Source organism: Parus major, chromosome 2 (assembly GCF_001522545.3).
Source record: "Parus major isolate Abel chromosome 2, Parus_major1.1, whole genome shotgun sequence".
NCBI classification, from domain to species: domain Eukaryota; kingdom Metazoa; phylum Chordata; class Aves; order Passeriformes; family Paridae; genus Parus; species Parus major.
The window spans coordinates 79210497-79235882 of record NC_031769.1 but is presented as its reverse complement, the minus strand read 5'-3'; the positions used below and the strand labels follow the sequence as shown (position 1 = coordinate 79235882).

General features: G+C 40.6%; 1 protein-coding gene across 3 annotated transcripts in view; it reads right to left on the bottom strand.

The window, feature by feature from the left end:
* CTNND2 (catenin delta 2) overlaps positions 1–25386 on the bottom strand; it is a 701753-nt gene that overhangs the window by 467063 nt on the left and 209304 nt on the right. The window lies entirely within an intron of this gene.

Sequence of the window (25386 nt, the reverse complement as noted above, 5' to 3'; positions counted from 1 at the left end):
CAGAGTGATGTGAAAATGGGAGAGGTGGGCTCTGATAACAGCAGCTCTGGGCAGCTGACATCAGGGCAATGGAAAACTATAACAAAAATAGTTTTCTTGTGAGAAACTCCATAAATTAACAGGAAGAAACTTCTGTTTCTCTACAAAGACAGGTGAAAAGACTGTAGCAAGAATTGGGACTGTTTTAACCACCAAAGTTCCTAAGTTTTTGTCTATGTTGTCGTGTGAACAAAGGAATAGTGAGTAGATAGGGGATGAAAAGGTTTTTCTGGAAGTTTATTCTGGTGATCTTATTATTGTAGTTTGTCATTAAACTTTGTTTATTCCTTTTAAGTTTTATGCCTGTTTTGCTCTTGTTCTAATCCATATCTCACAGCAAGAAATAAGTAATTTTCTTGGTTATTGGTTTTAAACCACAACAGTAGACTTATCAAGTATCTAGAATTTCAAGCAGATGTAAATAAGTGATAGTCATAATTGATAATCGTGTCCACCTTTCTGCTTCATTTTACTGAAGACAATGAGAAAATGAGGAATGCTTTAGTAAAAAAAAAAACCAATTCCCAGCTGTTTAGCACTAAGTAGTGAAATAAAGTCAGTCTGGACTGACTTTAATTCACACTACTTCATAAGCCTAAACCAAATTACTTAGACTGTGGAAAGCCAATTGAAAGTAGTGAGTAAGGAGAGCATAGAACCCAGTGATGTGATTTCTCCTGCTCTCACAGCCTGGGGGGATGCTCACTTTTAGCATTATGGTGGGAAATCATGAACAAGAGCCTGTGGCAGTGTGCTCATGGGTAGTCTTCCACTGAACAGGATGATAGCTTGTAAACACCATTTAAGAAGTCAACTGCATTCATTATACCATTCATCAATTCACACAAAACATTGTAATTTTGGGGTACATCATGGGCTTTGAAACATTCTGGGACCTTGATAATAAAGACTGTGGAGTATCCTGGATTAAAACCTGAGTCAGTAAATCTCAGTCATTCAGAAGGGCAAGGCCTTTCCTGGGGTGTTTGTCTCTTGTTGACAGCTGGTAGTGTTAATGAAGCCATGAGGCAGTGAAGAGGTAGGAAGTGTTTAGCACTGAACACAAGGCTTGTTGTAGAAAGTGTTTGCTTGCTTGCTTTTTCTTGACTCTCTGCAACCTAACATTTTGAAGCTATTTTTTTTATTTTGCCTTTTCCAGTTTCTTTTCATCGTACCTCACAGCTTTTGCTATTTTTATTGGAATGTCTCTCTAATTCTTTTCCTCCATGCTAAAGTAAGGGCAATTATGCTTTTCCTTCCCTTAAATTTAAAATTGTATGAAGTTCACGTGGAAAATAACCGAGTTACCACACAGTATTTTTTCCTTTTAATTAAGAGAATTACTTCACAAACCTACTAAATTATATTTCACCTAAAAATGGCAGGTAATTTTTTAATTCAGGATTTGCATAAAAGAGAGAAACTGCAAGCCTCCTACTGAGTGTTCAATTAAGTAAAAATTGATATGGCCTAGAAGACATGAAAAATTATCTGTGGCCCAGACATCTGCTGCTCGGTCACTGGGGATATAAGCATCTTCATAATTTGCTTCATAATTTCTTCTATAGCAAAGATGCTTTGATTTAGCTAAGTGAAATATCCAAGACCAAAATAAAAAAACAACCCAAAAACATAGAAAGTACCATGTCCCAAATATGTCATATCTTTCTCAATGTGAAGATATTTTTAATTTGATAAATTTACCATGATCAAACTCATAAAGCAGATGCTGGCCATATCAAGCAATTAAAGGTCACTAAGGAATTGTTTGAATTTTGATATTATTACATGGCCTTATAATATGCATGACTTGTAGACTTAGATAAAATGTATGAGTATTATTTACCAGATCAAAATACACTGAGTCTTTTCTGGAAAAACACATTTTAGAAATGGGAACAAATCCAGAGCATCCCTATACATTAAGAATTAATACTTTGTTATATAATACTTTGAAGACTGAAACAAGTCAGAGTCACCCTTACAGGCTAAAGAGGATATTGGAATATAAAAATATAAAATGATATGAAGATAAAGGTAACAATAACAAGTGTAAACAATAACTGTATATCAGCTTGACGCATAATAAAAAAGGAATACATGGAATTTACATAAGAAATTTTAAAGTACAAACAATAACACTTCCTTTCCATAATTTTATGTATTTATAAACAAATTTGTGAAAAATAGACACACAGTATGCAATGCCTTATGTAAAACTGTATCAATGAGAGAGAAGTTAGGACTAAATGCCTGTGCAGAAGATAAGGAGAATTCACTTTTTGCTCTGTTATCCAAAGTAATTTACTCCCCAAACAAAAAATGCCCATGGTGGCTTGGTCTCACTATAGGCACTAGGAGGTACTAACACAATTTCATGGTTTCAGTTGATATCACTAGTGTTACTCACATGTATTTGTACAGTTCAAAAGTTAGATATCATGGCTAGGAAGAGTTACACATCCCCTTGCTGTTACATTAAAACAATTAAAACTTTAATTCTTTCAGTGAGAAGGAATTTGGAATGAAATTATAAAATGCCAGTTAAGAAGAATAAAAGAAATAATATGCTGAAATAACACACAATGTTTTCAACTTTGTTAAACACTTTCAAAATAATTATAGCACAGTACATGTATTATTTTTAAAATGGCTGAGATATAGTACCAGAGTACTATGAGAATATGACACATGCCATGCCAGGCTTTGTCTGTTGGGAAACAAAATGTTTAATTTTTAAATGAAAGTTATATGGCTTTACCAGCATAATAGCCTTATAGATGGCATGTTTTGCATCAGCACTCAACCAAAATGATACTGCCATGCACTGTATTTGAAACCTATTTTGTGGAAGGTTTTGAAACCTGACAAACCAGAAAAACTGCTGTTTGATACAGGAATAAAGCTTTACTAGTGTATTAACACCCCACCCCAAATGGTAAGTATTTGAGACTTTCTCTTGGAAAGAAAGACAGCAAAGAATTAAAACCCCTTTGTGTATATATCTCTTGCATAGAAAAGTTTTTGCCTGAAGCCCAATGATATGAAAAAAATAGAAAGAAAGGAAAATTTTTTTGTATGATGGAAACAGTATTTAAGCCAACATCAAAAGAGAAATGTACTCTGAGGCAACTATATCCTAAAAACTGAATCTTTGCCTTCTTCCCTACTTTTCCTCTCACAGACTGACTTCAACAGCCATGAACTCTCTTTCTCAAAAACAAACATTATAACACTGTTTCTTCATATTTACAGGATCAGTGTTGCTATAAGAGTTGAAGTGCTTGGAAAAACTACAGTTGACGAGCAATGTCAAAAATTTGTCCTGCATGGGATACATTTAAATATTTGCACCTCAATCTTGTTTTTTTTGGTGGTTGTTTTTTTGGATTTTTTTTTTGTTTGTTTGTTTGTTTCCTTTTGTTTTGGTTGTTTGGTTTTGGTTTATTTGTTTAAACTTTTGGGGGGTATTTTGGGGTTTTTTTGAGGGTCTTTGAACCTCTGGTATGCAATCTATACACATAAATCTATCTGAGAGGACGAACACCAAAGGGTGGTCACACATGGCCATTCACCTCATTCGCAGAATGTTTTACAGAATCACAGACTCACAGAATCAGCTATGTTGGAAAAGATCTTTGAGATCATCAAGTCCAACCTATGACCTAGCATCACTGTGCCAACTAGACCATGGTACCACATGCCACATGCCACATCCAGTCTTTCCTTAAACACCTCCAGAGACAGTGACTCCACCACTTCCCTGGGCAGCCCATTCCAGTATCAAATCACCCTTTCTGTGAAGAACTTCTTCCTACCTAAATCTCCCCTGGCACAGCTTAAGACTGTCCTCTTATCCTACTGTTAGCTGCCTGGGAGAAGAGACTATCCTTCACCTGGCTGCATCCCAATTTCAGAGAGTTGTAGAGTGGTAAGGTCTCCCTTGATCCTCCTTTTCCCCAGGCTAAACAACTCCAGGTCCCTCAGGATTTGTGCTCCAGACCCTTCACCAGTCTTGTTGTCCTTCTCTGGATATGTTTAAGCATCTCAATATCCTTCCTAAGCTGGAGGGCCCAGAACTGGTGCAGCCCCACCAGTGATGAGTACAGGGTGACAATCACTGCCCTGGTCATGCTGGGCACAATATTCCTGATATAGACCAGGATGCCATTGGCCTTTTTGGCCATGTGGGCTCACGTTGGCTCATGTTCAGTTGACTGTCAATCAGCAACCCTAGGTCCTTTTTCACTGAGCAGTTTTCCAGCCAATCTTCATCCACCCTGTAGCGCTGCAGGAGATTGTTGTGGCCAAAGTGCTGGACCAGGCACTTGGTCTTGTTGACCCTAATATTGTTGGATTTGGCCCATTGATCCGGCCTGTCCAGGTCCAACTGATGAGCCCTCCTACCCTCCAGCAGATAGACACTCCTCCCTACTTGGTGTCATCTGCAAATTTGCTAATGGTAGACACAATCCCCTCATCCAGATCATCAATAAAAGTATTAAACAGGACTAGGCCCAACCCAGATCCTTGGGGGACTGTGGGAAACTAGGGCCCAGCGCTCAGAAGATATCGGGATGTAATGGAAAGATAGTCACCCCCCTCCTCCATAGGGTATGGTAATTGCCCCGTAATTAACCAATAGCACCTAGCTGTGATGAAAGCAGATGGGAGTGACACAGTGGACTTAGGTTATAAAGTGTCAAATTCTTCAGCAATAAACTCCATTTCTGCCATCCACCATATTGGTGTAGTGTGCAGATGGACCGAGTGACCTGGGGGGGTCACCGTGCTGCTCCTGAACCAGGGCGTCTGCCTCGCATAAGGCAGCAAAGTGGTGTGAAAACCCGGTGTGAAAACAAATTTTAAAAGTGGGATCCAAATCTGGAGAGTGAGGATTGCCTGGGAAACGGGAGTAGCGGTCAGGACGGCTGGACCAGTCCTGGTGTGAAAGACGTTCCTGGGCCCACAAGGAAGATGGAAGTGCTGATAAAGGTCATATTGCAATTACATAAACAATGGGGAATAGATTGTAAATCTAAAGACTTTACACTTGCTATTGCAAGGCTTTTGCGTATTGGGGTCATAGACCAACCAGTGGAAATTCTCCACCCTGAGATGTGGGACAAATGTACCAAAGCCCTCACTAATTAAACCATGGATTCGGGCAGTGGGAAACATCTTAAGTCATGGGGGAAGGTTGTCAAAGCTTTTCAAAAAGCTAGACAAGAGCAAGAAACCTGGAGGGTGGCAAAAAACTTTCTGTTGGCCACCCTGAAACTGGGAGTTGGGGCATCTACCCAGACATTGCAGCCCCCAGACGAAAGCGGCTCGGCTGAGCCGAAGGGGTCACAAGAGGGCGATACGTCCCCTCAATTCCCAAATCCTGATCGGCTCACAGAGAGACAGCAGAGAGCAGAAGTTTTTTGGAAAAAGTTAACAGAGGAAACCAGAGGTGCTACAGAGAAAGCCCGGGGGGGACCACCGCCCTATGTATCCCAAGATGGAGCTGAGCAAAAAGACAAAGAGCGAGGGGAAAATGTCCTTGGTGAGAACAGGGAACAAACACTGGCATTGATGAGCGAACATGGTCGGGAGGACGAGAATGATAAAATATGTGAGAAAGAAAGAGAATGTGAAGTGAAAGAGATAAGATGTGAGGGTGGTACACAGAGGGAGAGGGAAAGGAATGCGAAGCAGGGGGGGGGGGGGCGAGCTGAGACGGGGAAGGGAGCACAGGGCCGAACAGAGGGAGGATCAAAGGGTGGAGTGGAGGGCGGAGTGAAGGGCGGGGAGAACCAGGAGGGAGGGAATGGCCCGCCCACAAGCAGCATAGGCAGGGCCAAAGCCCAACAAAAAGGCTCAGGAAACCGGAAATAATGAGCCAGTCGAGTTCCGACTTCGACAGCGATACTAGCGAGGACGAGAGGTCTGAGACTGACTCCTTAGAGGAGGAAACAACAAAGATAAACAAGAATATCCCCCTCCACATTAAAAAAGAACTAAGAGAGGACACTCCTCTCACAGACTGGGGAGAGATAAAAGCTGCATGTGCCAGCTGGGTCCCTTCAGTGCGCTAGCATTTCCTGTCCGAGTGACAGAGGTGGGACAGAGAGTTCACTCACCAATAAACCATAAAGATGTTAAAATGATTGTTAAAGCAATTGCAGAAAAAGGGCTTAATTCTGCCATGGTCACCTCCATTATCGATGGTCTTTTTGGAGGTGATGATCTGCTCCCTTTTGATACAAAACACACTTGCAGATTGATTTTTGATGGGGCAGGGATGATTGTTTTTAAACAAGATTGGGAAGACAACTGTGACAGACAACTAGCCCAGGTAACCGGGGGGGATCACCCATTGCACAGCTCCAGCCTGCAGCGGCTGATGGGCACAGACCCAACAATGATTACACCTCAGGCACAGGCCCAGGGTCTGCAGGCCCACGAAGTTATGACAACCACTCATGCAACCAGAGAAGCTATTCGCTCGGCTTCTAGATTTATTGCTAAGCCATCAACATGGTCTACCATGAAGCAAAACGAAAGTGAGAGCTTTGCACAATTTGTAGACCGCCTTCAGGCAGCTGTTGACTCCTCTGCCCTCAGAGGCAAAAGGTTCAGTCTTAGCAGACTGCTTACGTCAGCAATGCAATTCGACAACCAAAGAAATCCTCTGATCATTACCGATAGGGTCAAGTATTGCAGACATGATTAAGCATGTTGCGAGGGAGGAACATACAGCCCCGATCCAAGCCGCAGTTTGTACAGCAATCACTAACGTAATGGGGGGGGGCCTGGCAGTCCCCAGCAAAACCAATTTAGAGGACGGTGCTGGGCTTATGGAAAAAAGGGGCATCTTGCGAGAGAATGCAGATCCAAGGCTCAGGGAAACAGGAGAGGGAGAGAGGACAGCAGGGTCGCGCACAGTCCTCTCCCACTTGGGATGTGAGGCGGCCCAGCTATGCCAATCCTGCAAGGAGCGAAGTGCTCCCAAATCCATTACCCCCCCGAGAGGCGACCACCTTCATGACTCAACCGGTTACTCAGCCAACCTTCCTTACCTGCCACAGAGGCAACAGGGGTCACACTTGGGGGACATGACCCCAGGGTGGCCTTGGCAGTAAGGTGTGACAACCCGCCAGTAGTATGGGGGATCTGCACCCTTTATGACACCCCAAGTGATCAAAGTATCACCTCCGGGTGTATCAGTGTTCCTTTTCTAATTGATACAGGGGCAGATGCCACAGTCATTCTGGAGACAAATTGGCCTCCGCTCTGGAAACTAGAGGATGCCCCCATGGAAGACGGGGTTGGAGGGCTGTCATGAACTCGGAGAAGCACACAGCTAATAGCCATTACACTTCATCACACAGAAAAAGGCCCAGAGAAAACTATTGCCCTCTTCCCGTATGTCATGACAGGAATCCCAGCCCTATTAGGGAGAGATGCCCTAGCTTTGCTAAAAGCCAGGGTAACAAATTTACCCTAAGGGCCACTGCCGTGTACCCGCTGCTGCCAATCAGGCTTTCTTGGAAATCATCCAGCCCGGTGTGGGTCGAGCAGTGGCCCCTGTCCAAGCCTCGATTAGATGCCCTTCTTGAGTTAGTTAACCTCAAATTACAACAAGGTCACTTAGAGCCATCTACTAGCCCGTGGAACACTCCTGATTTTGTAATCCCTAAACAATCTGGAGAAGGGTTTCGCCTCCTCCACGATTTGTATGAAGTAAATAAGAAAATTCAACCCATGGGACCTGTCCAAACACTGTTACCTATGAACTCTATGGTGCCAGAAGGCCAACCCTGTGCTGTTCTTGATATCAAAGACTGTTTCTTTTCTATACCCCTACATGAAGAAGACAGGGAGTGGTTTGCTTTCTCAATGGTGTTTCCAAACAGCCAGCGCCCCAACCTATGCTTTCAGTGGAAAGTGCTGCCTCAGGGGATGGTCAACTCACCTACAATCTGCCAAATCACAGTCGATCGAGCGCTAGCACCGATCCGTCATAGCAACTCAACTGCGACCATCATCCAGTACATGGACGACATCCTGACTGCTGCACCCTCGGGAGGTCAGGTAGACCAGTTAGTGTCAACAATCACAGAGACTCTAAAAGCAAATGGCTTTGAAATCGCGAGTGCGAAAAAAAAAAAGGGGCCATGTGTAACCTTTTTGGGGGTGGGGATCACAGGCTCTTACATATCCCCTCCCCAGATAAAGATCTATCGAGACATCAAAACACTCCATGACGTGCAGCAGCTGGTGGGATCCCTGCAATGGCTCTGTAACATTATCTTAATCCCACCTGAGAAGATGGCCCCCCCTGTATGATCTCCCAAGATGGAAAAATCCATGGGAACGCAAAGCCCTGACAGCGGAAGCAATGGACTCTCTTGACTTTATCGAACAACAGGTATCTTTCAGTTCGCTTGCCAGATGGAAACCCCAGGTACCACTAGATCTGTACGTGCATTTCATGAAGCGAGGGGGAGTAGGAGCACTGGCTCAAGGCCCCCCCAAAAAAGCTCACCCAATACAGTGGATAGTCCTGGGAAAATAGACATGTGCATTTTCCCCAGGAGCTGAGTACCTCAGCAGCCTCATTATGAAAGGCAGAAAACTTGCCCTGAGACACCTCGGCATTGAGCCAGCCAAGATATACCTGCCTTTCTGCAAGCAACTCTTGACACAGTCAACAGTGATGTCGGAATACCTGGCAACAGCCCTGGTTGGGTTTGGCAGAGAGATTCAGTATTTTGCAAAGCCCCCTTGGACTCAGATACTAGCTGTTGTTGACATGGACCTCCCACAAAAAGTCATAGACCAGCCCCAGCCAGGACCAACAGTCTTCACAGATGCATCCTTGACAACCTCCACTGTGGCTGCAGTGTGGCAATCGGAGGACGAGTGGCACTGTGTCAAAGCGACTGATCGCACACTCTCCGTCCAGCACCTAGAAGTAGCAGCTGTGGTACTGGCATGCAGGCTGTTCCAAACAGAGCATCTTAACATTGTAACTGATTCAATGTTTGTAGCCAAGCTTTGCCTGCCTATGTCAGGACCTGGCATATCGACATCTACAGCAGCTCTAATGCTAGAAGAAGCGCTCTCCTCTCGAAAAGGCACCATATCAGTCATCCATGTCAACAGCCACGACCCGGTCAAAGGGTTCTTCGAGGTCAGCAACGATAAAGCAGATGCTGCCACAAACGATTGTGGACTCTACAAGAAGCTCGTCAGCTACATGAAACCCTGCACATCGGAGCCAAAGCACTAGCAAAGAAATGCGAAATCTCGGTTGCTGATGCAAAACATGTAGTAGCTTCATGCCCTCACTGCCAAAAGGCACCGCTGTGGTCCTGTGGAATCAACCCCAAAGGCCTTAAAACCTCAGAGATATGGCAAACAGACTTTACATTGTGCCAGCCATTGAAACCCCGAGCATGGCTTGCAGTAACAGTGAACACACACAGCAGAATGATTGTAGACATGCAGCACCTGAAAAACAACTCCAAAGCAACTATCCAGCGTTGGCTAACAGCCATGGCTTGGCTCGGCATCCCCAAGCAAATCAAAACGGACAATGGTGCAAATTTTATCTCAAAGCCAAGCCGGGAATTTGCCTCCAGATGGGGTTTCACTCTGGTGCAAGGCATCCCGTACAATAGTACAGGACAAGCCATTGTTGAGCAAGCAAACCAGACCTTGAAAGCAAAATTAGAGGTGTTAGCAAAAACAGAGGGCTTTACCAATTCCATTCCCCAAGCAGACCAGGCGCGCTTGCTAGCAGCTCCACTGTTAGCACTGAACCAATTCCCTAGAGGAAATGAAACAAACAGTCCCTCCCAAAAACACTGGGCCACTCGAGCTCTAGAAGAGGGCCCGCAGGTCATAGTCAAAAATGAGTTAGGAGAGTGGGAGCAAGGTTGGAGATTAGTGCTCAAAGGGCGAGGGTACACAGCAGTTAAAAAAGATGGTAAAGTGGTGCCCACTTAAGTCAATAAAACCAGACCTTCAAAATAAGACTAACAAAAATTCTAAAGTTTTGTTTGCAGGACTGGATCATTGGGCACCCATGTGATGCATATGCTCCAGTGCCAGAAGGAAGCGATGAACCACCAGACAACCTAAAGAAGCCCAAAACTCCCGAGCCAGTGAAACCCAAGTGACAACGATTTCTGTGTGTAATCTTGCTTTTAGGGTTTGTCAGCAGCGAGCAGTTTAGTGCAGAACATAACACCCATCAACCATTCAGGTGGATTTTACGCCGTGCCTCGAGCAAGGTGATTAAAGAGGTAGTCACAGCAGGCACCCCAAGGTTCTTTGTGCTCATTCAAGACATTTTCCCTGGTATAGCAACTCATAACATCCACCCTGGCTTTGAGCTGTACCAGTCATACTGGTGCCCAGCCACCAAGCCAGGCAAAGACTACTGCCACCAACTAGGATATTGGTTTTGTGGCTATTGGGGGTGTGAAACAATAGTCCTGAGCAACAGGTGGGCACCACCAAAAGCAGACGAGTTTCTGCAAGTAACCTGAGGTCCAGCAGGCTGTATGCGTCCCAGTTTCAACTCCACAGGGCAAGTGTTTAATGGCTTTTATGATGACCGACCTAAAGTCTGTCATCAAATGGTCATGCAGGTCCTGCAACCAGCTGCCGTGGGTTAGACCACCAGAAGAATGTGGTCAGTATTCTTGCATAAGCCCGGCAAGGACCCCGGTGAAGTAGCCCAAATTATCCGGCTCCAGGTCATGACACCTGAAACAATTGGCCCCAACCTTGTAGTACAAGCTGAGAACCCATGATCTAATAGTCTGTACAAACTGCATAAGCGAGAAACTTCTCCCCAGAGATCTGAAGCTACTGCTTTTGATTTACTCTAGCGAATGCTAGATGCCACCTTTTTACCTCTAAATCAGTCCAACCCCAATGCCACAGAGTCCTGCTGGCTGTGCTATGACCCACAGCCCCCTTTCTATGAGGCTGTGGCCCTTAACAACCAGCCAGTGTGGTCTAATGCTGAGGCCCCGGTCCAGTGTCACAGTGAGTCACCTTCTCGCAGAATCACCATCAGACACATGACCGGGCGAGGGTTTTGCTTAGGCAAAGCCACTGTTGTTGACAAAAAAAGTCTGTGCAACCACCGTGCAAGCAAGTTGACAAGTCTAAGAAATGGGCAATCACCCCCTTCTCTGGCATGTGGGTTTGCAACCGCAATGGACTAAGCCCTTGCATCTATACCCAGAGCTTTAACTCCTCTGCTGACTTTTGTGTATTAGCTGCTATCATCCCCAGGGTCCTATACCACTCCAGAGAAGAAGTGAACCAGTACCTCGAGTGGGCAGGCCGCCTTCAGAAAAGAGAGCTGCTGACAGGACTGTCAATAGCAATGCTGCTTGGCTTGGGGGCAACCGGTGCAGCCACTGGTGTCTCCGCCCTGGTAATCCAAATTCGGAGTCTCTCTCAGCTACAGATGACTGAGGATGAAGATCTACAGAGAATTGAAAAATCCATATCCTTTCTAGAAAAGTCAGTCTCCTCACTCTCTGAGGTTGTTTTGCAGAACAGGCGAGGTCTCGACCTTCTGTTCATGCAGCAAGGAGGCCTCTGCATCGCCCTGAAGGAGGAGTGCTGTTTCTACGCAGATCACACTGGAGTTGTGAAAGACACCATGGCTGAGCTACGAGACAGACTGTCCCGACAGAAGGTGAAGAGAGAAGCCCAGCAAAGCTGGTTCCAATCTTGGTTCGACCAATCCCCATGGCAGACCACCCTGGTGTCTACCCTGATCGGGCCAATGGTGATAATCTTACTGGTGTTAATCTTTGAACTGTGTGTTTTAAATAGGCTTGTGTCTTCTGTCAAGAGCCAACTAGAAAGGGTCAACATCCTGTTTGTAGAAAGACAGCAGCGGCTCTGAGAATGCACTTGGTCACTGCGTGTGCCTTATGTTTGCTAATGAAAAACTGTGGTGTCTATTTTATAAGTCTTTAGCCTTTTAGTTAAGTATAGTGTACCTTATATTTTACTCAAGTCTATTATATCTACTTTTAAAACTTTTCATAATATAGATAAGTTAGATAGAATGTTTAGAAATAGATATACATAAAATAACATTAGAACTTTCAAGACTAATACACCTCATATTCTAGCAAATTTAGTTAGGCATAAGGGGAAGGGGAAAATGTGGAAAGCTAGGGTCCAGCGCTTGGAAGATATCGGGATGTAATGGAAAGATAGTCACCCCCCTCCTCCATAGGGTATGGTAATTGCCCCGTAATTAGCTAATAGCACCTAGCTGTGATGAAAGCAGATGGGAGTGACACAGTGGACTTAGGTTATAAAGTGTCAAATTCTTCAGCAATAAACTCCATTTCTGCCATCCACCATATTGGTGTAGTGTGCAGATGGACCGAGTGACCTGGGCGGGGTCACCGTGCTGCTCCTGAACCAGGGCGTCTGCCTCGCATAAGGCAGCCGGGGACACCACTAGTGACTGTCCACCAACTGGATGCGGCACCATTCACCTCTGCTCTCCAGGCCCGGCCATCCAGCCAGGAGTGCACCTGTCCAAGCCATGGGCTGCCAGCTTTTTCAGGAGTATGCTGTAGGAGACAGTGTCAAAAGCTTTCCTAAAGTCCAGGTAGGCAACATCCACAGTCTTTCCCTTACCCACCAGGTGAGTCAGCTGGTAAAAAGGGAGATCTGGTTGGTCAGGCAGGACCTGCCCTTCCTAAATCCATGCTGGCTGGGTCTGACTCTCCCCAACCATCCTGTAGGTGCTGTGTGATGGCACTCAAGATGATAACTGTTCAAATTATGAATGAAAGACTGAGATCATAACAAAGACTAAAGAAATTTGAAAAATCTAAGTTCAGTGAATTTAATAAATAAAAGCTTTTTCATGAGAATGAGTGAAGTGTTGATAAGTTCTATGCTGAATCAATGCCTCTGGCCTTTATCAACTCATGTAATTATTAAACCATTTAATTAGACCATTATTAATTCAGGTTTAAAGACAAATTTCAAAATTAAAACAGTTACTAGTTACCTTGAAAAATTTATTTCTTTGTATCTCATAAATTATTTTGCCTTAATACTGTTTTCTGCCCTACGTAAGTCAGAACAGGAAAATGTTTAATATGGACTTTTCATCTCTGTACTAATCTCCAGAGTCCTGCTCTAGTGTCAGCCTGACTTCTCTGTACTTAAATGTATTGTTGCTTTGACTTACAAAGGTGAATAACACTGGGACAGACTCTGTAAAGGTTCTGCTTACTTTTTTTACTTGGTTATTATGTTTACAATTGAAGATGGAGAGTAACACATTAATATCGAAGATGCTTCCGTTTGGCATTGCAAGCTTTATGACTGCAGATGCTGAGCCAATTCAGACAAAGAGATTGACAGCAAAAACATAGTGATGCATGTACTAATCACAGAAACCAAGGGACACACTGCCTCAAAGGCTAATTTTGCTTCCCAGCATGTTTCAAAACATTTCACCGCACAGGGTCACATAAAAAAATAGTACAGCACTGGGACCAATCCTGATGTAATTCAGGACCCCTTTGTTTTCTCCAAGAAAGGTTTTGCTTGTGTTGTTAGAGAACCAGATGCAGCTGGAGGAAAGAAAAAACATCTGAGACAATGTTCCAGCCCTCCATCTTCTTCAGCAGCATACACAGGTGTAGAGAGCCTTGTGATGCTGCTGCTCAGTGCTGTGAGATGTTACAATCTTCAGAACTGTCACAAGACCTAGAACAGGCTAGAAAGACAGAATTTAAGGCAAAGGCCATTTAAGCTAATATCTCCTGAATCCAGTCCCCAGTTTCTATATTCAGATTAGGTCAGATGAAGGATTTCAATTATTTTCCCTAAGAATTATTAAAACTACTGTAACACTGTGAAAATAATCAGAAAGTCATTGAGTACTGCGTCTTCAGAAGTATGAGTACACTGGATTCAGAAAACTTCTCCTATACAGTCCCTCTAGTATTTACTCTTGGTGCCATCTATAGGTAGCCCTCACTGTAAAACATTATTCCACTAAGACAGTGAAATGTGTTATGATCACTGATACATTTTTTTTTTATATTTACAGAAGTTGTTGGGCTCTTAGAAAGAACAATTAAAATTTTGCTTGCTTTTAAGTTACATCTAAGCATGATTAATCTAAACTCAAGACTCCAACTCATCTTCATTTCTTTTAATTTTTAGAATTCACTCAAATAGCCACCGAATGTCTGAAAATTTAAATTTTCATGTGATATGAGCAGAAATTCAAGACAGAAATCTCAGTCTAAAATAGCTATAAAAGTTGAAAACCAATTTATTCAGTCAGCATACCATACAGATGTAGGATTTTGTGTAAGTACTGTTAGGCCGATATGAAGCCATAACTATTTTGGAGTCCTACCTAGAACAGGAAAAGAAAGCCTTCTAATACCTCCTTCCAAAGGTCTTACACAGACAAAAACCTCATCCTCCTCTGACCCATCAAAATGAAAAGCGGAAAAAAAATGCTTTATTAACAGGCCTTGAAGAAAGCAACCTAGGAAAAAACTTTAATATATGCAATATTATTTCACTTCTTTAAGATGTAGTATGTTTTTCCTGTCTTGCACACGTGTACTATCATAATGCCTTAGCTCTTTTCTGATGCAGGAGAGAAGAAATCTATTCTTGTAGTCTAAATGCAAAACCTATATTTGCCATAACCTAAAACAAACAAACAAAAATTCATGTGCATGTGGTGTCTAGCAGACTTCAATTTGTTTAATTACATCTAAAACACTTACTAGTAAAACTAATAATTAATAAATAACTAATAAAACTTCCCCACTTTTCAGTTCAGGATCATGCTTGGTTTTGGTCTCTCAGCAGAACTAGAATACTTCATACAAACCATGAGCATCATCTAAACAATTCTTTTGAATTGTAAGCTTTAGGAATTACCTAATTTAAATTATTACTAGGAAGAACCAATCTGAAAAGCTTTAGCTATGGCATATAAAAAGGGTCTACATGAGAAAGAAAACTTCTTTAGTTGACAGTTCAGGTAGGCTTGGGTGAGGAAAAGTAAAATAAATTGGGAAATAAGATAGAAAATTTAAACAATAAAGGAAATAAAATGTTAAAGTAACTTTCCATCATTGTAGTGGATTATGCATCACTTCATCTTTTTAGACTGTCTGTCTTTCTAAAATCAATAGATCAGCCACAGCTTTTGAAACAAATACTAGGATTGTTGGCTGAAATCTTATGTCCTACAAAATACATAATGAACTATCAGAATGTCCCCCTTTATCCTTACAATGTAAGAAATAAAAATCTGAATGGATGATAGCAGATATCAAATGAAGATATTATTCATAATCATAAATAAAAGTATTTTTAGCCTCATGTTACACCTTTAGAAGGTATGTAAGCCTTAGAATGTGAATACAGTCAATTATTACATGTTTGGAAAGGTATTGATGTAAAAAGTAGTTTTTTCATTTATATGTATAATCAATTTCATTCAAAAAGAAATCATTTAAGATGTAATTGAAGTGTAAAGAGAAAACAAACCTAAAACAAAAAAGGAAAAATAAAATATTTTAATATTACCACCCCAAAAAATATGAAATCATGTATTCTTTTATATTATAGCCAACAATAAAAAACTTCAGTGTTTCATTATTAGAGTTGTAGTGTACTTGCAAAAGATAGACAAAGGTATAAGACAGTATTTTTCTTCACGTGATACCGTGTCTGCAGTGAATTGTTAAATTTACACAGTGAATGACAACCCCCTACCAGCATTTACATGGCTTCAACAAGCTCTGTCAAGTACCCTCCTCTGGTGTCCTTTCCACCTACCATCTATTTCCTGTTTTATACTTACCCTAGAGTCCAGATCATTTAATTAACTAATAAATGCTATCAGGAAAACGTTTGCCTGATGCTTTTTTTGACTGTTTAACTGCATGTTATAAACTGATTATTTGTTGCCCAGTGATGCAAACTGATTACCTGAGTTAAAACCCTTAATTAAATAGCAATTCATTAAACTCATAGTTAAATAGAACACACGACATTTCATAATTAAAACAAATTGTTGTACACAATAACTTTTAATTCAATGAATTTATATGACCTGTTAACATTATATGAAGCTTGAATACAAAAGAAACCCTGTGACTGAAGTGAAAAAAAGGAATATACCATATGCTTCAAATGGGAAATAACCATATAGCAAGAAATAGTTATAATTTATTATTGCTTTTATTATTCTGTATCACATTTAAACTAGCTCACAATTATCTCATTTACTGGGGCCACTTCTTAATACCTGTATGTATACTATGCATTTTCCATGAAGTGATTGCTGCTCTCTAAATAGAACATTTGACTGGTGCTGCCATCTACTATTATTAGAATATTACAATTGAGATTTTCTTTAGCAGAATATAAAAAAAGCACAAAATCATTCAAATTCAACATTTAAGTATTTGAAGATGTTTTCCTGACCTGGTAAACCAGTTTCTTTCTGAGGTTTTTCCCAATATCACCATTTGTTTTTTGAGCTCCAGCACAGCTTCCTTTCTCCTGACAGGACTCAGAGAGAGCTTTCTAGATTCACCCTTGTCCCTGCAATTCTCCTTCCTGAGCTATTCATTTCCCTTATCCTTAACCATCTGAGGCTAGTCAGGTCATCCTCCTCTTTCAGAGAGGAAGCTATTTCTTTTTCACCCTCCAAAACAGTACATGGACCACTGGGACTAGACTAAATGAGAGATGGAAGGGAGGTGATTTTTATCATAACAGGGCAAAGGTAAGATAAAAGCAGCTTAAGCAACTCTACACAACAGAGAGAAAATCACTACAAAATATCTGGTTACCTTTGCCAAGGATACCTATGAAAATCTATGGCCTTTTTCAGGGGAAAGGTTATCTTTAAATCATAAGGCTTTGCTGGTTTATTCTTTAACTGCCCTGTTGCATATAGGTAGATTTTCACCTTCTTATGGAATAAACCCAGATCAACACTGTGAATTCTGGCATTTTTCACAGATGAAGTGGTAAAGAAAAAAGAGGAGGAAGAAAGTATAACTCTTTCATTCTTCACACTCCAAGTTATCATATAGGGAATAATGACTGAAGAAATTGAAGTATGTTCTAGGTGAATTTTTTATTAGAGAGCCCAGGACAAAAAAAGAAATTGAATAAAGTTTTCCCAGCATGATCTCTGTATATTATAGAGTACTTGGGGGGTTTTTTATATTCTAAGTAGACAAATAATTTCCTGGTTGGAAGCTTCTGAATAATGGCACTTTATTTTTTTTTCTTTTGTCAATTAATAATAACTAGATAAAAATAACTTTATAGCGAATAACTTCATAAAATGCTTATAGTTTAGTCCTTTAATGAGAATCAGCGCATACTACCAATTTTATTCAAGTTCATTTAAAAACCTTACCTACTTGCTGCCAAAAACTGAATTATCTGAAAGTCAAGTCAATGTCAAATTAAATCTTGCTTTTATCCTGCAAGAGAAGGCTCATGTAGATCCAAAGAGCTGCAAGATTAAGGCAGCATAACTAATAACTGAAAGCTAAGATAACTCACTTGATTTTACTTTATGAGTACAGCGCTCTGTGTGCAGCATGGAATTGGTTTCGCACCTTGTCCTAAAATTTCAAGTTCTTATTAGCAAGGCTGCCTGCACTGGGGTGGAAGCCATGATCATGAAGTACAGATCTCAGTTAAGTGGCAACCCACATTTGTAACATGACAGTACAGATGAAATGGTTTTCCTCACTTACATAAAAATGAAGGCAAATCTCAGACAAACAGTTGTAAAACAGGGTAACAGTCAAGAATACAGTATTACAAAGTAATATTAATAGAACAGACTGATCACAATCTCTCTTGAATACAAGATAACTGCTATTAAGTTGCAGGGATAATGCAACTCCAAACTTCATCAGTCATCATGAAAATTACCCTTTTCTCACCTTTAGCTGAGAACTACAGCTGAAAGGTCTTGCTACGTGCCCTTTGTTTACAATATTCCAAAGCAACCTTCCAATCCTAGTGGGTTACTTATTGAGGAGATACAGATCTGCAGTGATGAGACATTTGTCTGCCTAGGCATCAGAGTCAATTTGAAGTGAGATCTGCACTCATTTTAGGGGTCTTCATATGTTTCTAAGTTACAATATTTATTTCCACACAAGAGGTAGATCTGAGAATATGCCAGTTCTAGTAATGGCATATATTACTTAATACTCCTGAAATTGTGGCCTGTGCCAAAAATAAATGGTTCACTTGTCAAATGAATTTGTTCTTGTGTTAGTGCTCTTATTAGAAAATGGTACACACAGTAATAGCCAAATCAGACCTTCCCTGAATCTCTGTTCCTTCACTGTACCCCTTTATACTTTTATTACCCTGTGTATTTTTCTGTCTTCCATTATCTCTTCTTCTCAGTGTTTGCCTCCATTCCACTGCCTTTCCCACTCAAATAAACCATCATCAGAAAACTTCCACAATATTTCTTCTACTATTCTTTTTTGGTGTATCCCTCATGCTACCTATGCTCTGTGTGCCCACTAAACTGTTCAGGACAAAATGGAAACTCCAAAATTTTTTTGTTTGCCCAGTGCCTAGAATAACTATGTTCAGCTTTGACTGCTTAGGAAATCAGGGATTATGATTTATGTGGAGTTAAATGATTTCTGTTACAGTAATATCCGGTATCTAATCCTTTTTAATATTTTTCTCCCTATGTACATCATTAAGTAAGGAAATGTGAAAAATTGGGGAACAAAGAAATTCAGTGTCATAAAAGCAGCAACGAGAAAAAAAAGTAAGCATCTGGTACCTACTGCCTTGTCAATTGTGTCTCAACACCAAATCCATGAGAATCGTTACCTCCTTTCAGGATGAAATTCAACCTCTGTATAGCCAATATCCTTTTAAGTGCTCCCATTGGTCTTGATGTTGATGCCATAGCATCTAAAACTCTGAATACAGGATAGTGTATCAGTAACCATTCTGCCTCCAGCTATTTCAATAACTGTCACAACAAATATGAGGAGCAGCTGAATCACCCTACATCGCTACTCACTCACATGGTTACGTCTCCTTCACAGAATCGGCACGGGTTTATTTGCTGTGTTTTAAATCTTTTTTTTGTTAAATAACAACAATCTTTGCATTGTATTTTCATTTATATATGCAGGCAGAAAAAAAAAAATCAAAGGCCTTTGTTATCTACAAGCATTTAAGAAAATTTTCAGTGCATTCTGTTTCCAGTCTTCTCAGATTCTAAAATATGAGTTGCTACTCATATCTGAAATCTCTCATTGGGTGTAAGTGAAAAATCGATAATATTACAGTGTATTAATATGGTATTAGATACAGAAATCAAGCAAAACTGATGACATAAACTTACCAACAGAAAGGGATGATCAGAGTTTTTTCATCACACATAAATGAAAAAAATGCCTAAAGCATGATAAAAATGAAGTGCAAACATCTCTAATGAGAACACTTATCTGTTTTCTTCTGGCCATCTGATTCTGAGAGAGATACAGGGCCAAAAGTCCAAGAATATGGACTAGATCAGGACTCCCTGGTAAGGAAAAAAATGAAATAGTATTCCAATACCATAACTATTCAGTAAAAAATTGTCCAATGCATTTTTAAAAAGTAATGGATCTTGCTTTCCAGAATCTGAACTTTCAGGATACAATATGGACTAGAAAGATGACAGCAATACACATTATGAGAGACTTCTTTCAAAGATAATACACTGGATTTGGGATTAAATGTCAGTTACATCCTACCCAAATCACAATTAAGTGTATTTATATGACTAACACATGTACACTGGCAGAATTTTTCCAGGGTCCAAAAAATGGACCTGTAATGAGAATTGTCCTGGTTTAAGGCAAATTTGGGAGAGAACCTCCGAATGGGGTCCCTTCAGAAAGCAAATTCAAGCAGCCCCTCCCTCATCTGGTTCAGGAAAAAGATTTCCTTGAAGAAAAGTGGAAAAAAACTGTCTAACAGAAACTGAATAATATTAAACAATAAAATCTCTCACTTTTTGATGAAATGGCAAATCCAGAAAAAAGTCCTTTTCAAGAAGTGTAGCTTGACTCGCTCAGTCTCTTATCAGTCCCTCATGCACTGGAAAGTGCTCAGGCCCAGGCCTCGGTGGGCCACAGGTGTGAGCTCCCAGGGTTTTCAGACCAGAGCAGGTTTGAACAGATCCAAGAAAAAAAGAAAAAAACAGTCCAGGGAACTTCTCTCCCTCAGCTAGCTAAAAACTAACTAACAGCAAAGGAGAGCTCTGTCCTGCTGTCTGTCCATGCTGCAGACAACACAGTCCAGGAGCAGGATGTGGGGCAGTGAGGGCTCTTTCTGAACACAAACTGTGTGCTTCTTCTTCCCCCTCTTCACTCTCAGAGCCAGTCTTAAAGGTGCAGAACTTAATATGTAGCATAAACCGAACAGACTGGGGATTACAAGCATCATAAAGTCACCCCAGGACATTCTATCCCTTATCCCCACATTGTCAACTTATTACCAAAATTGATATATATTCTAACTCTACATTTATTGGCACCCAATGTGGGGCTTGAGAAAGTGGAAAAAATCTGCACTGATTGCATTTTGGTTGTACTTACTCTGTATTGGGATAAAGCAGTCAGGAGCCATGTTGTTTGAATGCATAATGTCTCTCGGGGTAGAGAGACATAGGCCTTCATGTGGTTCTGGTCCCTAGGCTTTTTTGACCTTTTAATACCTTTCTGGTCATAGGTTTATTTTCTTTTCCGGAGATAGCTCCAGTATTGTCCCTAACATGTAACTTTTACAGTAGAGGGGCATGGATTAGCATAGCTATTGTGCTGGGCTCAGTGATAATGAGTTGCAGGAAGTTCATAAAGGTACTGGAGTTTGTGCCATGTATGTTTGGCTTATGGCTTTTTTATGATAGTATATTTTGCTACTTAAAAAGGAATTACATAATTTTTACCACTAGATGAACTTGCAACAGAAAGCAGATAAGAGACACAAGACAAGAATGACTTAAAAACTACACTCCCACCTACACATACAGATTCTCACAAAATAACTTCTTTGCACATCGAAAAACAATGTTTTTGAAAGCTCCCAAATAAAGTAACACATAAAGAACTTGTTTGGGTCCTCTGCATTGCCCTCATTCACCATCAGAGGAAACTACATTCTGGATGTACTGCTGAATCCTATTCAACCATCCTTTGCCAGAAGGAATTGCTTTTCTGTGGTAAGCAAAATGTGTAAATTTGTATTCTAGAAGAGCTGAGCATCTTGCCTTCTTGACAGTGGTTCAAGAAGGGGTGAAAAACTTGTCTTGACCAAGCAGACCCGCATTTTGACAGTCTTCTAACCATAACCTAAGTTTGTTATATTGTTCAGGGATTTCTTACATAATACAGTCTAAATCATTAGTAATTGTCAAGAACTGGCCAGGGTCAATTTAGCAAGCAATTTAAATAACATAATTTTTTAAATGTTTCCAATAAAATTCATTTATCAGTTCCGTGTGATTTTCATCTATAATAAAGTCTACAGAACTGCAAGGGGGATGTTGATATTAAAAGTGTAAAGACACTGTAGGCATGAGTAACTGTCCAAGCCAGCACATTCTACCATGGCCGCAAAGGATGACAACAGCAATTAAAGGGATCACTCTGTGCACTCTATTAGATAATTATCCAGATAAGGTCAAGGCTCACATTCTCCTCAAGTGCTCTGATAATGGTTTATTACAGCAGCCCATTTCAAGTCACATTAGCCTGACAGCTGGTGTATGGAATACATTTCATCACAGCTGCAACAAAACAGTCTGGAGATTAATGAGATGGGGGGCTGGCAGTCAGAAGGACAGGCTTCTTCTCTCCCCACTTCCTCCCTGTGGGCTTGGAAAGTGGTGCATAAGGCTGCATTTTCTGTGCAATCCCAACAGGATATGCATCCCCAGTGTGTGTTACTTTTGTAGTCACAGGAGACCTGGGCATTGAACAGGCAGCTTCTGCATCCAAGGGTTTCTGCTGATGGGCTTTGAAGACAAGATGTCTCTTGTGGTGTTAAGAGTCTACCCCTGGGATTTTTGTTATTTGTACAAGCCCTGAAGAAATACCATAGTCAAGCCCTGAATTAAGGTCTATTTAATTGTTTTAATGAAGTCCACTTTTCATCTATACTTTATTTTTAAACATGAATTTTCAAAATAATATTGTAATGACTAAAAAGCACTTTAACACTGCTGTTAAAGATATAATTTTAAAATTACCAATGCATATATGCCCTTGTAAAGCTCTAGCTAAAATACAGAACTTAACAAAAAATATATTTTTTTCTTCTACTGATGGTAATGAACTTTAAATTATGTCTATTGGTGCCACTCTTTGACTTTCAAACACCTGCTGTAGCTGCAGACTATTCATCTGATATTAAGCTCTGCTAACAAGAATTTATTTATGGATGAAGTCTTCAGAGAAGGCACATTATGATTTCCCTATATAATGAAAGCCCTTCTTAAATTTTTTAATATTCTGAGAAGACAAGATAACCAAAGTTAGCTTCTTAATTCCATACTTGAAGCATCTGTTTAAGTGACCTCATTAAAAAAAAGAGAAAAAAACCCAAAAACTTTGCACATTTCCTCTTAACATTATTGAAAGCCGCTGAGTGCTCAGAACTGAAAATAAAGTTACATATTCGGCTTATTTCCTTTGATTTAATTCATCATGCCACATGGTCAGAAAGATTTTAAATCAAATTTTCAAATACAAGCTGCAGAGGTTTTTTACCTTCCAGGATATCGCTTCCTACACTAGAAAAGGGATTTGGTTCTCTGACATTAGTGAGATTGCTCAGATAAAAAACAAAGAGATTGTACTCTCTTGTGTCTTAGATTTAACACTGTCCTATTAACTCCTCTTTGAAACTCTCTCTAAATGCCAACTAAATAATCCTTACAACACAGTGGGAAGAAAAAGCTTCATGTTACAACTGGGGGAAGAGAAGCAAGAACCACACCTGCCAAAAGAAGAGTGTAACAGCAGGTAGGATATCTCAGTTCTGTCCTCAATCCCCATTACTAGATCAGGACATCCTGCTGTACTGTGCACACTGACCCCATAGGTTGTCCAGCTCAATCATGTATCAAGAGCACAAAGTAAGTGGTGGCAGTACACATGCATCAACAGTCTTGCTGTTACTGCATAATCTTTTGATTACACCACTCTGTCAAGGGACTAAAATAGCTGTCTTGAGACAGCATGCTATCTTGCAGCACACCTTTTGAGGTTTTGTAATAATTCCCTTTGTAACAAGAAAATTACTCTCTCCCTCCAGTGATGGGATACTACCAGAACAGGTGGGCCAATGAAAGGGCTGGCTTCAAATAATTTCATCAATCAGCCATTTTGTCCTGTTGGGATTTCATGACAGATCATGACTGTTTGTTAGTTTACTACATGCTTTAGGATTTTACTCATGCGCCTACAATGCCAGCTGCCTGAATTGTGCTGATTGTAAAAAACAGAGTAAATATTATTCCTGTGCAAGAAGTTAAGCTGCCTGGATATACTGGCTCTGTCCATGCACAGCAAGCATCTCCACTGGACGGCAGAATGCTTGAGATTGGCAGGGGCCTTGGAGCTCATCTGCTCTAATCTGCCTGCTCAAACTGGGACACATGAAAAAATCAGAGTGTTCAGGATGGTGTCCATATGGCTATTGAATATCTCCAAAGAGGGAGACTCCACAGCCCTCCTGGGCACCTCTGTCAATGCTTAGTCACCCTCATAGTGAAAAAGTGTTTCCTGATGTTAGCAGATGTTCAGTGTTTCAGATTGAGCCCATGGTCTCAGATTCTGTCACAGGGCATCAATGAAAAAAGCCCTGCTCTCTCCTTGTTGCACCCTCCCTTTAGGTATTTACATACATGGATGAGACTCCCTCTTAGCTCCATCCTTCATCATGTAATACTTCAGCAAGTATCATTAAACAAAAGTATATATTTCAAGTATATACATTCAGAGTGAATGCACCATGAACAGAGGTTGATGCATGCATATGTACCAGGCAGTAACAGTTTTTCTTGAAGCTTAAGAAACCTTGTCCATAGCAGATTTTGACTTTTTTACAAAAATTGGTTTCTTCCCTTATATTTGTGAGTGTCAAGCAATAATTTACTATCTAATTCAGTAGTTTTATTTTGAATTTGAAAGCAAGAATACAAATCTAAGTCCTTCCTGTGTTAAGCAATACATCCAGCAGCCATGCCCATGAGGCATCAATTGCACCAAAATTTTTATGCTAGCTATTAATAAAAACTTACAAAAATATTTAGACAATTTTTGTCTCAGATTTTATAAATGAAATATTTTGTCCGTACAATAGTGAAAGGGTGTGAAAGCCAGTGTTTAAAAAAATTAAAACCAAAAACTTAGAACACCTTTTAGACCAAAGTGCTTTGTATTTTCAGGGTCTCTCTCTTCACTCTATCAGCACGTAAAGCTCAACACATTCTTGTTATAGGCATTCTCCTTATAAAGCACACCTTCCTAACCACCAATTATGTACAAGAGGAAATGCCTCTAAGTATAGCTGCTCCCTTTTGCAACTAAGACTTTTATAAAAGAATAGGGTACAGCAAGCTGGCTTGGCTTTTAGACTTCTTTGGTCTTACTCTGCATCTCACTCATATCTTATTCTCTTTTTACAAAGATTTCCTACAAACATACTACTATTTAGTTTCTTTCCACTTGTTTAAAGCAAAATAGTAAAAAATAGTAATTTTTCTCATACTAACTTATCTCAGGTGAATACACCTTTATCCTTACAGGAATTCAGCACAGTACAAAGTGTTGGAGATGATCAAAGTTTTGATCTGTGAAGTGTTTGCAGTAATGATCCACTGTACATACAAAAAATTAGTGAGAAACAAAGACTAAGCTACATTGCACAGTGAAGATAGGGTTGAAAATCCTGTTGAAAACTCCTAGCATTTCACTGTTAAAGCAAAAATTAGAGGGAAATATATGATCCAGTTTATTTAAAATAGCATGATTATTTTTCTCTCTCATAACACTTGCTCCAAATCTTTTGCCAAAGTTAAACTCCTCAGGACAGAGTTCCATAATGGTGTCTGATGAACTTGTTGAAAGGCAGGAAGGCAGGAAGGCAGGCAGGCAGGAAGGAAGGCAGGCAGGCAGGCAGGAAGGAAGGCAGGCAGGAAGGCAGGCAGGCAGGCAGGCAGGAAGGCAGGCAGGAAGGCAGGAAGGAAGG